Genomic DNA, 15,571 nt, shown 5'->3' on the forward strand with positions numbered 1-15,571 from the left:
ACTGATCCCGGGTCTCCCGATGCTGGGGCCGGCACTCTTACTCACTACACCACCTGGTCACCCCTATGGTCATTCTCTTTTTGTACTATTTGCCTTGACATTTCCTTACTGGGTCCATTTCCTCCCACTCTTCTGAATGGCAGTTGTCCCAGGGAACTCTGATTCCCCTTATTCTAAGGAAAGATGAATGTTTTTTCAAAGAACCAATTCTTAGATTATACCCATTGTAAGGTTTCCATCCCCTTTTATAATAGAACATCTTGGGGTGGCCAGGTGGCGCAGTGAGTAAGAGCACTGGCCCAGGAGTTGGGAGACCCGGGATCAGTTCTGGCCTCAGATACTTAGCACCCACACAAAATAACTGGCTGTGTAACCTTGAACAAGTTACTTAACCCCAACTGCTTTAAAAAAAAATAAAAATAATAGAACATCTCTCTTCTCCCATGGGAGCATTAATCAGAAGTAACCCCTCCCAGAACTAAAACAAGGTTGCTCCTTTTCTTTCCTCTTTTTTTTAATCCCCCCCTTTGCTTCCTCACCCATTCTCCTGTAGGTTCTCTTCCTTTGGAGAGCTTATAAGACTTATTGTGCCTTCATTCTTGGTCTCTGACTTGATTAGGATAAAACATATATTCCCATCTATTTTCTTCCTTTCTTCCTCTCTTTTAAGCATTCCCCTATTCTTTATTTTAATCCCACAAGAACAACAAATTGATTCACTTGTAGATAGGGGTTTGCGAGGTTTAGTCTATAATGTTTCAGACCTGTTTTTCAACCATAACTTCTATTTTACTTTTGCTTTCTTTCACCTTTGTCTCCTTGTGTGCATTTAAAATGAAATCTCTTAAAGGTCTTTCTGTTGTTGCCATCCTTTGCTGCTGTATTTGTTCATTTTTCTTATATAGTTGGGTCTGGGTATTTGAAAAGCAAATAATTTCTTCAGGTCTGGATATCTTTTTAGGAATATTTTAAATGATTCTTTTTATTTTTTTTTTCCTGATATCTGTAGGATTGCATTTTGAGCTCCTTTGCTCTTCAGAACACATTATTTCATTCCCTCCTGGAGATTCTGGTGGGTGCAAAAAGGTTTATGTTATTTGAATTTCTTCTCCTTGTGTTTGAAGGTCATTCTCCTGGTTGTTCTTAGAAATTGTTGTTCAGCAGTGGAATTATTCAATTAACCACTATGTATTTGGAGTTTGCAGTACAGGTTTTTTTTTTTTTTTTGAAGTGATTTGGAGGTTTTTTGATTGGCACTTCTTTCCCCCCCTCCTCACTAGGTTCAGTAGTTCTGGACAATTTTCTTATTTTATTTCATGCATTATGGCATTCATTTTGTTTATTTGTCATTTTCTTCTGGGAGACCTATAATCCTAAAGTTGTCTCATTTCAACCTGTCTTTGCATCAATATATTTTGATTGTATATAGATTGTGTTTTCTTTTAATGTTATTGTTTTTTTGTTTCTCTTCTTCCTGATTATCCTTCACTTCTCTGTATTTGCATTTCCAGTCACTCTTTTGTTTCTTTGGTGAGAACTGCCATTGTAGATACAAGTTTTTCTATCATCAATTATTTCTGCTGTACAAACCACAAAATCTACTTCCAAAATTCTTATTTCTTTTAAATCTTTCAGGAATATCCTGCTGTGGTGACAAGCTTTCTAGGGAAGCCACAGGGTATGCTGCCTTATTACATATTGATTAATTTTCCTTTGTCTTGTAATATTTATTCATAGATGTTTGGACTTAAAAAAAACTGCTCTGGAAGCCATATTCCTTTCTGTTATCAATATTTTCCTTGTTGGCCTATTTATTTATGTTCAGGATCTTTAAATGAGTTTTCTTCCTGCTGCAATCTTTGATAATGTCACTCTTGTTTTTCTTTTAGTCTCCTTGTAGCAGCAAGCACCCCAAGCCCTCAGGGTCACTGCCACCACAGGTTCTTGGATCTGCTTTGATAAAGGAAAGCAACTCAAAATGGGTTAACACACTTACTTTAATCAGTCAGACATATATCGTTTACCTTGTTCAGGGGAAAAAGGTCAGCACCCCGAACTTCAAAGTATACAGGCGGAATTATCAAGACAGAAACAGATTAAGTAGACAGATTTCCAAACTGTCCAACCATTACATCCATTACAACCAAACAACATCTGGGTTTCAAAGACGGGGGCTCTGGACAACGGCTTCCCAGAATCCAGATCAAATCACAGAACACTTCTCAAAGTGAGCCCCAAAACAAAGCTATACATCAGGGCTTATATAGCCTTCTCCTGGCTCAGAGAATGTAACAACCTTATTGACTCACTGGCCAATCAAGAAGTATCTACTGAAAAACAAGCCTCCCACCTCAGGCTTCAGGTGCACTTTAGCCTAGGGGCAGGGAAGATCTTCCAAATTTGCATTCCCATTACATTCAGCCCCAAGATCTTTCATGCCCATAGCATAGACAATTTACTTTTGAATTAGCACTAAACATCTCTTAGGTCACATTTTCAAGGTACAGAACTAAAGTTACCAAAGTGGCCACTGGGCCTTAAACAAACACAAAGTACATAGCATTATCACTTCAATTCAAAACAAGAGTCCAAATAAAGTTCTCTTGTGGTGGGGGGGTGAGGTGTCCTTCCCCTCACACAGCTCCAGCCTCTGCTTCCAAGTACAGAGAGGGGGCTGGGCAACAAAACCAACAAGGTGGGGTCCTTGGGGGTCCAAGGCACTTCATCCCACCCACCATAGTCACAAGTCCATCCTCCCCCTGGGTCCCAAACTGTGGGATGCAGCCAGGAAACACACTCAGTGCCCCTGCTTTGCTGCTCAGTTCTTATCTTTTCCTGTGGCTGAATTCCGAACTCCTAGGTTCCTTCTCCTCCCGCAGGTGGCAGCCGCTCCTGGCTTCTGCCCAGGTCCTGATGCAGGCAGTTCACCATTCCTGCTCTCAGCTCAGCGAAGTCAGCATGCAGGCCATTCTTCTCTCCTGTTCCACAGCTCCACAGAGTCACAGCTACCACAACTGGGAAACAAACAATTATCCCAGCCCCCATACTTTCCTTTTACTCTGCAGATCCTGTTCGTGATGCCATTTTGTAGCAGCAAGCACCCCAAGCCCTCAGGGTCGCTGCCACCACAGGTTCTTGGATCTGCTTTGATAAAGGAAAGCAACTCAAAATCGGTTAACAAGCTTACTTTAATCAGTCAGACATATATCGTTTACCTTGTTCAGGGGAAAAAGGTCAGCACCCCAAACTTCAAAGTATACAGGCAGAATTATCAAGACAGAAACAGATCAAGTAGACAGATTTCCAAACTGTCCAACCATTACATCCATACCCAGTCAACATCTGGGTTTCCACATCTGGGTTTTTCAAAGCCAGGGGGGCTCTGGACAACGGCTTCCCAGAATTCAGATCAAATCACAGAACACTTCTCAAAGTGAGCCCCCAAAACAAAGCTACACATCAGGGCTTATATAGCCTTCTCCTGGCTCAGAGAATGTAACAACCTTATTGACTTACTGGCCAATCAAGAAGTATCTACTGAAAAACAAGCCTCCCACCTCAGGCTTCAGGTGCACTTTAGCCTAGGGGCAGGGAAGATCTTCCAAATTTGCATTCCCATTACACTCCTATCATTCACTACTTTCTGACACTTTTCCCCTTGAATGTATTTTCCCTGGGGCCAAATCTCAAAACCATTTTAGGCTCTTCCTACACTGGGCAGTTCACATTTCACCAGCCTCAATCTCAACCCCAGGTAACTTCTGGAAGGACAATGGGAAGATCTTTATGAACTGATGCAGAGCTAAGTGAACAGAAGTAGAACAATTTCACAAAATCATAATATTGCAGAGAAAAACAACTTTGAAAAATCTTAAAATTCAAATCAACTCAATGATTAAACCATAAGTCCAAAAGAATGAAGATAAAACATTCCACTGATCTGGCTCTCTCAATCAACTTAAAATGACAAAATAGACACACTTTCAGACATAAGCAATGTGGGAACTTATTTTGTTGGACTATGCACATTTGTACTGAGGGCTTTCTTTTTAATTTGTTCAATGTGGGGGGGATTGAGAGGGACAATTTGATAAAAAAAACTTATTTTGAAAAGGACTCAGTCAATGAACATTTATTAAGCACTTAATTATATGCCATACATACACAATATATACACTTAAATATGTATGTGTGCATATCTATATCTATATTTATCTGTCTATCTAGCATATACTGTTCTAAGTGCTGGGGATACAAATAAAAGTGAAAGACAGCTGTTAAGGAACTCACAGTCTAATGGGGGAGACGACATGCAAGCAATTATGTACAAACTGTATATAAGATAAATAGGAAATAATCAATGGAGGAGAAGCATTAGAATTGAAAGCGATTGGGAAAGACTTCCTGTAGAAGGTAGGGTTTCACCTATAACTTGAAGGAAGCCAGGGGCACCAGGAAGTAGAGGTGAGGAGGGAAACCATTCCAAGCACAGAAGACAGCCAGTGAAAATTTCCAGAGCTAGGAGATGGAGTGTCTTGTTTGAGATACATTATGAAGGCCAGTGTTACTAGATCAAAGATTACATGGTGGGGGCAGGGGGAAAGAGGAGGAGGGGGCAGGAAAGGAGTGTCTGGGTAAGGTTTAAGAACACTGGAAAGGGATATAAGACTGGAAAGGTAGGAGAAGGACAGGTTATTGTTTCCTGACTATGTGCCAGGTACTGTGCTTAGCACTGGGGATACACAGAAAAGCAAAGACATTCCTTGCCCTCAAGGAGCTTTTAATCTGATGTGGGGTGGGGAAAACAGCGCATAAAAATTAGCTGAAGGGTGGGGGGGGATATTTAAAGTCTAGATGAATACAGTTGGGTGAGAAATAAATGACTGCTCTGCGTGTTCTTAAATGGAGGATCAGAGAGTTCTTTACTATTTACCCTCCACCCACTTTAACCAGAATTTTAAGGTTGATTTTGCTAGATTTCCACCTTCCATCCTCTCCAATCCATTAAAAAAAAATCATTTTGGTGGGTGAATGGAGGGTGGACCAGAGTGGGGAGAAACTTATGGCAGGCAGACCAACCGGCAAGCACTGCAATAGTCCAAGTTTGAGGTAATGAGAGTCTATACTAGGGCAGTGGCAACATCAAAGAGGAGGGGGAGTATTGCAGAGATATTACAAAGATGACATCAATGTGGGGGTGAGGATGGGGTTAGAGAGTGAGGAGTTGAGGATGACACCTAGGTTGCCAGCTTAGGAGAATGGTTGTACCTTCAATAGTAATAGGGAAGTTTGGAAAGGGGAGGGTTTGGGAAAAGATAATGAGTTCCATTTCAGACATGTTAAGTTTAAGATATCAATGGAACATCCAGTTTGCTATGTGGAGTAGATGCAAGACCTGGAGGTCAGTTGAGAAGTTAGGGCAGGGGTGGGGAACCTGCAGCCTCGAGGCCACATGTGGCCTTCTAGGTCCTTGGGTTTGGCCTTTTGACTGAGTCCAAGTTTTACAGAACAAATTTTTTTGTTAAGAGGATCTGTTCTGTGAAGTTTGGATTTGGTCAAAGGGCCACACTTAAGGGCCTAGAAGGTCACATGCAGCCTCAAGCCTGCAGGTTCCCCACCACTGGGTTAGTGGATAAGTAAATTTGAAAATCATTAGGATAGAGATGATAATTAAATCCATGGGAGCTAACTAGGTCACCAAGTGCAATACTATGGAGGGAGAAGAGAAGAAGGCCCAGAGTAGAGCCCTATGGGACACCCAAGGTTAGTGGATATGAACTGGATGAAGATCCAGCAAAGGAGACAGAGGACTGGTTATACAGATAGTGTCCCTAAAGCCCAAGGAAAGAATCAAGGAGAAGAGGGTGACTGTGACAGTGTCATAGGCTGAAGAAGTATAGAAGGATGTGGATGGAGAAAAGGTCATTGGATTTAGCAGTTAAGAGATCATGGGTAACTTTGGATGCAGCAGTCTCAGTTGAATGATGAAGTCAGAAGCTATACTGTGGAGAGTTAAGAGGAGAGCAAAAGGAGGGGAAATGGAGGCACTGATTAACAGATATCCTTCTCAAGGGGTTTAGCTACAACAGGAAGTTCGACCATAACTAGTAGGGATCAATGGATTAAAAGGGTTTTTTGGTTTGTTTTACTTTGAGGATGGGGGAGAGATAGGAATATTTGTAGGCAGTAAGGAAGTAAAAAGAAGACAAGGAGGAATTGAAAATAAGGGAGAAAGAGGAATGAAAGAACAAGTAATGAGCTGGAGGAGAATAGATGGAATGGGATTACACTTATATTACCTGTGTACTCAGGCATTGGGTAATAAGAGATAAGGAGGAAAAGAAAAGAGGCACTACCAGTAAATAACCTGAATTTGGCAAAATGTGAGGCAGGATTTTCATTTGAAAGAGTAGGGGGTAGAGAAGCTATGGGAGGTTTGAAGACTGATGAAAAGGTTTAGAAGGGCTTCCGTGGTGAGTGGGTGTTAATTAGGGAGGTGTAAAAGGATTTCTTAGCAGCAGTGAGGGTATAGTTGGTGTTACATAACATAAATTTATAGTGGACCTAGTCAGTACAATTGCACATTTTTCTCGAACTTTGTTCAATAGTACACATCTAGGAGTAATGGCAGAGAATGGTGGAAGTGATCCAAGGCTGAGGCTTGGTAAGGCACAGTTCAACAATATGATAAAGGGGCAAGGGACTCAAGAGAAGAAGACAGTGTTGAGTTGAGCTGTTTTACCAAGGGGTCAAAGTGGGGAAAACACAGTATGGCTAACATAAGGATGATGGCTTGAGAGAGAACTGAGGGATTGGAGGTCACCATGTGGATGAAGAGCAAGATTTGACACTGGAAGGTAGAGGGAGAGGTGGAAAGCCAACAGCCTGCGATTAGATAAAGTAATTTCAGAGTTCATAAACATGGAGATAGTGCATTTATAGCTTATAGCAAGATCAAGGGTATGAACATCTTTGTGTGTAGCTGATGTAAGGTGGAGGAACAGGTCATAGGGAATGAGTAAACTGAGTATCTGGGAGGTTTGAGTGTCATGTGTATGCTGAAGTCCCCTAGCATGAAGGCATGAGTTTGGGAGGAGAGAAAGATGAGCCAGGCTCTAAACCCATTGAGAAAGGAAGGAGAGTGTCCCGGAGGTCTATGGACAATAGCTCTCAGGATTTTGATTGGGTGGTAGATGTAGATTTGTGAGCTTCAAAGAAGAGGCTACTGAATGAAGATGGTAGAACCTGGAAGTGGCAATTCGGAGCAAGGAGTATTCCAATTCCTCTACCAAGACACGTGAGTCTCGGGGTGGTGCAGGGAAGTGCTGGTAAGGGTAGCCAGAGAGAGGGAAGCTGTGTCATCAGGAGGGAGTCGGGTCTCAATGAGAGGCAGAAGATATTGAAAATGTATTATATAATTAAAAACTAAGGTGGACATAATGAAGTTTCATGGTTTCAATGGCAATCTTCTTTTTCTGTTCTTTCTATATGGAAATGTTTATTGGTGTTTGTCAAGTTCAGAATAATAAACAATAAAAATAATAAAGTATGCCATGTATATCTTCATCCAAGTTATTGATAAACATGTTAATAGTGTAGGGTCAAGAACAGATTCTAAGGATACTAGAGATATCCTCTGTTTATTTGCATCATTTAAAATTCTTATTTCTGGTTCACTAAGCTTTGGGCTGGGTGGTACTAAAAAAATTAGTGGGAAAGGACAATTTAGAAGAGGGAGGCTGGGGCAATGGATCCTTGCTAGAGGAGCTGACTCTATTTGGTAGTAAAGACGGGGTATTGTTAAGAAACACTTAACTTCATCTGTCATGAATACCACCCAACACCAGAGTTCTCTTGGGGTAACTGCCAAGCTTTCTTTGGCTCTCATGGATCTAGCTGTCTCTCTTCCTTTAGCTCCACCCCTTCATGAGAGATAGTGCCTTATCTCATTTGTCTAGAATTTGCAGACCTGTATTACTCAATCAAGTCTTGACTCAGGTTCCATACTACTAAGAAAACTCTTCCCTCTTTATTGTATCACTAGCTGTGTGTTTCATTGAATCACTTACAAAAGCATATTTTATGAAATAATCAGAATGTGATAAATGAATAAAGTAAGTAACATAAATGCACTCAGGTGGCTATACACTCTATTGGGGGACTCAGGAACTTAGAATGCTTTTATTGGTCTTCTGTCAAGGTGGTCTGTACTTTGGAAGGTGACTGACTAATGCAAAAAGGACTTTGTTCAGGTGGTTGCCATTTCTGTTTTTTAATCCCTGGTTCTCTGCAGGTAGTTTCATTTAAATTGTATCTCTGCTCCTTTTAAGGCAAAAAAGTGTGTGTGTGGGTGGTGAAGGGGTGTGTGTGTGTGTGTGTGTTATGTGTGTGTTTGTGTATATTTCCCCTAGAGCACATACCTTGCTCATTTCTCATAGCCCTTGTCCAAACAATCTAAGAGGGAGAATGTACAGTTCTTCTAGTAAGGCATCATTTCCCCAATCTCTTTACAATTCTGACTCATTTCTACAGAACTTTCTCTACCATGCCACAGAAACCTCTTTGCCCTGGAAGCTCATTCCCCACCACACCCCAGACTACTTTTCACATTTAAATTCAATCCTGACGACTTTTCACACAGGAAGTACCCTTCACCCTTGTAGCCTCTACCTCTGACTGGCTAGTTCCATTTTAAGGAAGAGGCTAGGCCAACTAAGCCTTTATTCCTCTCCAGATCTGACTCATCTCCACATCTTCTCTTTCAAGACTCCATATGGGATACTTTCATTTCACCTCTCCCCTACCCTCAACCCCCTTTTCAGTTCCCTTTAATGTGTTGTCTTCTCCCATTAGAATGTAAGCTCCTTGAGGGAAGGGACTCTCTGCTCGATTTGTATTTCTAGTGCTTACTTAGCAATGTGCCTGGCACATACTACTTAATAAATGCTTGTTGACCTTGATTTTAAGTCATTCCCATCTTTGGCTTTTTTTTATGACCCTTATGCTTTGTAGGTGGGCCATAGACATGAATGACCTAATTAACTTCCAGAGGCAGCTAGGTGGCACAGTAGATAATGCTGGACCTGGAGTCAGGTAGACTTGAATTCAAATTGGTCCTCAGACACTTACTAGTTGTGTGACTCTTGGTAAGTCAATTACTGTCTGCCTCAGTTTCCTTGACAGTAAAATGGAGATAACAGAACCTGCCTCCTAGGGTTGTACTTAGCATAGTATCTGGTACATAGTGACCCATAGCAGATGTTTACTAAATGCTTGTTTCCTTCTTTTATTCCTATTATTGTCTAGTCCACATCTCCTTCTTGTACATATAGAAATGAGCAAATGCTTTGTTGATATGTAACCAAACTGAAATTATAGCATTACCCTCATCTATCATTCTAGTTAACTTCTCAAAAAAGAAACTAAATTTAGTTTCTTATGACCTTTTCTGGATGAAATCATTCTGGCTCTCAGTGGTAACCGATCCCCTTTCTAGGTATCTACAAACCACTACTTTAATATTATGTTCTAAAGTTTTCCCCAGGAATTCTAGTTCTTTGCTACCTCTGTCATTCACCATCACTTTTTTTTTTAAGCAATTGGGGTTAAGTAACTTGCTTAAGGGTACACGGCCAGTTATTTCTGGGTGTGGTGCTAAGTATCTGAGCCCGGATTTGATCCCCAGGTCATCCCGACACTGGAGCCAGTGCTCTTACTCACTGAACCACCTGGCCGCCCCTAAGCAATTGGGGTTAAGTAACTTGCTCAAGGTTACACAGACAGGTGTTTCTGGGTGGGTGCTAAGTGTCTGAGCCCGGATTCAATCCCCAGGTCATCCCAACACTGGAGTCAGTGAACTTACTTGCTGTGCTACCTGGCTGCCCCCTTTATTTCCAGTTCTTTGCTATCATGAAAAATGCTGCTATGAATCTATGAATATTTTGGTGTATATAGACTTTGTTTGCATTAGAGGATCCTCCAATATCCTCTAGCTCCTTGCAAACCTAGCAGTGGGATTCCGAGTAAAGACATTTTAGTCACTTTCTTAGCATACTTTCAAGTTGCTCTCTCTCCACACCTCTATCTTTCTGTAACTCCTCCAACATGGACTATTTCCATCTTTTGTCAACTTTCCTGATTGTGAACTGAAACCTCAAAGTTGTTTTGATTTGTATTTTCTTATTTAGTGATATGAAGTAACCTTTCACTTGGTTATTAACTTGCAACTTTTTTGAGCACTGTTTATTCATATCCTATGACCAAATATTTATTGGGGAATGACTTTTGTTTATATATCTGTGTTGCTTCCCTACATACTGTGGATATTAAGACCCTTATAAGGGATATTTAATGCCAAGATTTTTTTCTCCATTTGACAACTTTCCTTCTTAGCTGCATTGATTTTTTTAGGTAAAAGTTTTTTAATTTCATGTAATCAGAATTATTTATCTTGTGATCAACACAATCTTCTGTTTTGTTAAGAAATTTCCTTCTAGTCAAAGTTGTGAATGGTACCTGATTGGCCTTTTTTAAAAATGGTGTTACCCTTCAAAAAAATTAATTTTTATTATTTTTTTTACATCATCTACATTTCTCATTGTACCCCCCTATCATCTTTCAGAGAAGTATCCCCTTATAAAAATAAAAAAAAGAGGAAAAAGTTCCATGAAACTAACCATTTTAAAAATGATATTATCCACTTATCCTAATGAGCAAGGGAGGTACCTTTTATTTCTTTTGGGGGCCAAACTTAGTCAACATAATTATGCAGCATTGTTTTGAGCATTTTATTGTTGATGTTGTTTCATTTGCATTTAGCTATTCCCTAGTTGATTGAAATCTACTTTGTTTCTGCTTTTTTGCTATCACAGAAAGAAAAAGGCTGCTATATTTTGGTTCATATGGGGCTTTCCCCCCTGTTGATCTCTGGTGGATTATATTCATTAACAGTTAATGAGTTAAAAGGTATGCACATTTTAGTCACTTTGCACTAATTCCAAATTGCTTTCCAGAATTGATGTACCCATTCACAGGTCCATATGGTGTGACCCTATTGTACTATATGGTATAAGATGTTGGTCTAAACCCAAGTTCTGCCAAACAGCTTTCTAGTTCAAGCAGTACTTGTCAAAATGGCAGTTTTCACCCTGATTAATTTATGCATTTGGGTTTATCCAAAAATAGGTTGAATTTTATTGTTTTTGAACCTTATTTATCTAGTCTGTTCTACTGATCTACTTTTCTAATTTCTCATCAGTACCAAACAGTTTCTGATAATTAGTTCTATGATATAGTTTGAAGTTCTGACACTATTCTTAAATGTCCATGGTCATAGGTAGTGGCTTGGGGGGGCAGAGATTTGAAACCAGTTCTTCAAATTCAGAGTACATTGTTCTTTTTAGTACAGGATCACAGAATCAACAATTTTGTGCTGGAAGGAATAATTGCAAAATCTCACTTGGAAGGAACCTCAGATGCCATCAATCTAATCCATACTTGAACAAGGATTCCTTCCAGAACAGAGGTGCCAAATACGTGCCCTGCCATGTGCACCCTGCATCACTCTAAAGTGCAGCCCAACTAGATGGAAATGTAATTGGGAAATAGTTAATGAAACAAATATACCATAGAACACAGATAATGTTAATGTGTGTTCAAGTCAGTATGTGCCTGCAGAGGTTCTTATGTATGGGTTAATGGACCTCTCTGTTTGAGTATGACACCAGTACTCTAGAATATACCTGATAAGTGGCCAATATTTCTAATGAGGGGGAGCCCATCACTTCCTAAGGTAGTCTGTTCCATTTTTAGACAGCTTTAATTGTCAGGAAAATTTTCCTTGCATTAAACTTAAATCTATCCCTTTGCAATTTCTACCAGTTGCTCTCTGAAGTCAAGTACAATCACAATATAAACTGACAGTACTTCTGTTCTGGGAAGAGGTAAATAAAAGGGAACCCATGAGGTTTTAGGGCTGCTAGATACGCATAATAAAGGCAGGCTCATGTGCTTGCTCTCTCTCTCTCTCTCCCTCCCCCCAAGTCAATGGTAGTAGAGAGCAGTTCATTGATCCATTAAGACAAGCAGAACTGTCAGAGATATGACTAGCATAGAGATAGCATCTAGTAAAGGCATTTGGTAGAGACAATGCAATTAGAAGAGATGGGATGCCCAGCAAGGAGCAGAGAGGCACTTTGAGAGACCAGGTTGAAATCACTAATGGACACTGACAATTCTAGGAGGCTTGGGTTGCCTTGGCCACATTATACATATGCCCTCTAAATATGATCCCTAGCCCCATGTGTGCCCTTTGTGTGTTCCCTCTGTGTATTTTCTCTAGTCACATGTTAGTGTGTGTATGCCATCTTCAACTGGTAGTATGGCAACTTGGAGAATTAACCTCATATATACATGGGCCTGGAAGGGGATTTTTTTGGACATTTTATTTGAAATGCTAGTTGACTAAATATCTTTTGTTTGAATTAATGTGTCATCTGGCTGGCTGGTAAAAATAAACACATCACTGTAGGCTTGTGAACTATGGTTTTGAGTAGGTGCTATACTAACAAAGTGCCTCAAAACTGGGATAGCTCTTCTGGGGTGAGGGGTATGTGTGGAGGGTTCCTCATGCTAGAACAGAATCAAAGAATTTCAGTAATGCAAGAAGCTATCAGTAATCATCTAGTCCAACCCAAAAAGAATCACTTCAACAACACATCTCAAAAATGATTATTCAGATTTTGCTGGAAGACTTCTAATGAAGGGGAACTCACTAATCTTGATGCACTTCATTTCACTTCGGGGCTGGTCTAATTGTCAGGAAGTTTTTCCTTATATAAAGCCTAAATTTGCCTCTTGAAACTACATATACCATTCTAACAAACAGCAAAAACATAATTAAATATACAAAGTAGACAAAGGACAAACCAAATGCCCTAGGGCTGTAATGTTGAAGTCATACAGAAACAGGGCAGTCGGGAGATGACCTAAGGGCATGAGACCCTACATAAGGATCGTACCTGCCACATATTAACTCAGAAAATCACATATTAACATTATCTACATTCTATTGTATTTTTATTTTGTTAAATATTTCCTAATTACATTTCACTCTGGTTCAGGCAGCACTCAGGAATGTTGAAGGGAAGGCTCTGCCTTAGGGAAGAGATCACTTTTAGGCTGGGTCAGGGGAAGGGTGGTTAGGAAAGGCTTCCTGGAGGAAGTGAGTTGGTCCTTGAAGGAAGAAAAAGATTTCACCAAGTGAAGATGAGGAAAGGGTATTCTAGAAATCAAGGATAGCCTATGTGAACACATGGAGGGGGAAGAGTGCAGAATGAGATGAGAGAATAGCTGATAGCTCCATTTGGCTGTAAAGTAGAGCGCTGTGAGCTGTCAGCTACTCTGATGATCTTCACTTCCTCACAATATCAAAGCCTCATTTTTCCTTCAGGCAAACTCCTACAGTGTGGTCATGGATAAGTGAAAATTTTCATAGAAAACGATCATCCTCTTAGCCCTCTTGACCAAGTGACCCGATTCTGTTTCTGAGAAGAAACATTCATCTAACCTTACTACACATATTCTAGGATATCCTTGGAAGGCACACAATTTCTTGACTCAAAAAATATTCAATCTTACACCATTCCTAACCTCTAATATTATATATATCAAAACTTCTGTAGTATGTTACTTTATTCTCTTCACTTTCACAAGCCAAATCAGATGCTATCTCCTCCCCAAAGACTTCCTTGAACCTTTTCTTTTAGTCTTCACCTAACATTTTGTTCTGCATCCCATTAAACCTGTTATGCAATATTTGTGTATCATAGCTCTGCTTGTTACCAGGATAAAAGGACAGGTGATTATGTCTTATTTAAGCTTTGTATCTTTCTAACATCTAGAAAGTGCTCTGTACACAGTAGGGAGTGAATAAATGTTTTGTCATATTTTATCTTTTTCAATTTAGGAGTACAAGTTCTATTTGTTTTGATTGCCTGGAGATAATTCCCAGTCAGAGGTGAGATGTTGAAGAGGACTAAGAAGAATCCTTTTTGGCAGGAAAACGCTCCAGAAATTAAAATAAGGCAAGATTGATTGCTGAGAGTTGGTCATCCCATTAGATGACTTTTATTGAGCCTTCCCCAGAAATGTGTCCAATAAGGAAAAGAGACTGTAGCACATTATCTGTAAAGGGAGTTAAGAGTCAAAGGCTCATAAACATAGGCTCTCAAAAGAGGCAATGTAGTACAGGGGATAGAACTCTTATCTCTGGAGTCAAAGGACTCAACTTCCACCGTTTACTACCTATGTGACTTTGGGTATCACTTAGACCTCCATGGGACTCCGTTTTCTCATCTCTAAGATTCAGTGGTTAGACTTCAGGGCCTGAGTTCCCTTCTACTTTAGCTCTATTACATGGTAAGGAAAATTTTTTCTAAGCCCTTAGGAAGTAGGGATTCCTTTGTATTTGTATCTCTAGTGCCTTAAATGCTGGAGTATAGCAGGCACTTAATATTTGTTGACTGATTGACACAGCAGAGTTCCCTTCCATTGAGAAAAAATGATCAGCTTGGGAACACAGCAATTATATATATATATATATATAATATCAGCAAGAGTAAACTACATGGGGCGGCTAGGTGGCGCAGTGAGTAAAGCGCCGGCCCCGAAATCAGGACCGGTCTGGCCTCAGACACAACACCCACACAGAAAAACTAGCTGTGTAACCTTAGGCAGGTTACTTAACCTCAATTGCCCTTCAAAAGGCAAAAAAAAAAAACCTAAATGACACTAATGTATTAACTTGGGAATGTTGTATTCTGTAATCAGTTAAGACTACTCAGAGGTTATATCTGTATTTATAGAACCATGGGCTAAATCTGGCCTATTATTCTTGACTGTGAAACATCTCAGTAAATGAATTTTTTTTTTTTTGGTTTTAATAGGAATTCTTACTTTATCACTGAGAGCAAGTGCTTTAATTTAATAAACATGTCCTCCCTACTCAAAAACTTTCCCTAACTCTCCATTGCTAAAAGAATAAACCATACGGTTTATTAGCCTGGCATTAAACGTCACCCACATCTGATTCCAGGATCTTTCAGTGATTTGACTATTCTGAACACTCAAAACACATTGCACCCAGGGGTGGGAACCTGCTGCCTTGAGGCAACATGTGGCTATCTAGGTCATCAGGTGTGGCCCTATGAATGAATCTGAACTTTATAGAACATATCCTTTTGGAATTTTTTCTCTGAAGTTTGGATTTATTGGAAGGGTCATACTTATGGGTCTAGAGGGTCACATGTGGCCTTGAGGCAGCAGGTTCCCCTACCCCTGCACTACACGGTAATCCCTTCATGCTCATGGTGTACTCATTCCATCTCTTCCTGTCGAAATCCTTCAAGATCCAGCTTAGTTGCCAATACTTCCCACAATCTCTAAGGACCCTTTCAGTTCTAAATCTAAAATCCATCAAAGTGATCTTTCCTTCCTCATATTTCTTACACCTTGTCTAGACTTTTCATTTATCACATTCTACCTTAACACATATGTGTGTCTTATATCTCCT

The sequence above is a fragment of the Petaurus breviceps genome, unplaced genomic scaffold, assembly GCF_028583685.1.
Source record: "Petaurus breviceps papuanus isolate PSGF00001 unplaced genomic scaffold, PetGlider_PUasm1.0 90847, whole genome shotgun sequence".
Classification (NCBI taxonomy): Eukaryota; Metazoa; Chordata; class Mammalia; order Diprotodontia; family Petauridae; genus Petaurus; species Petaurus breviceps.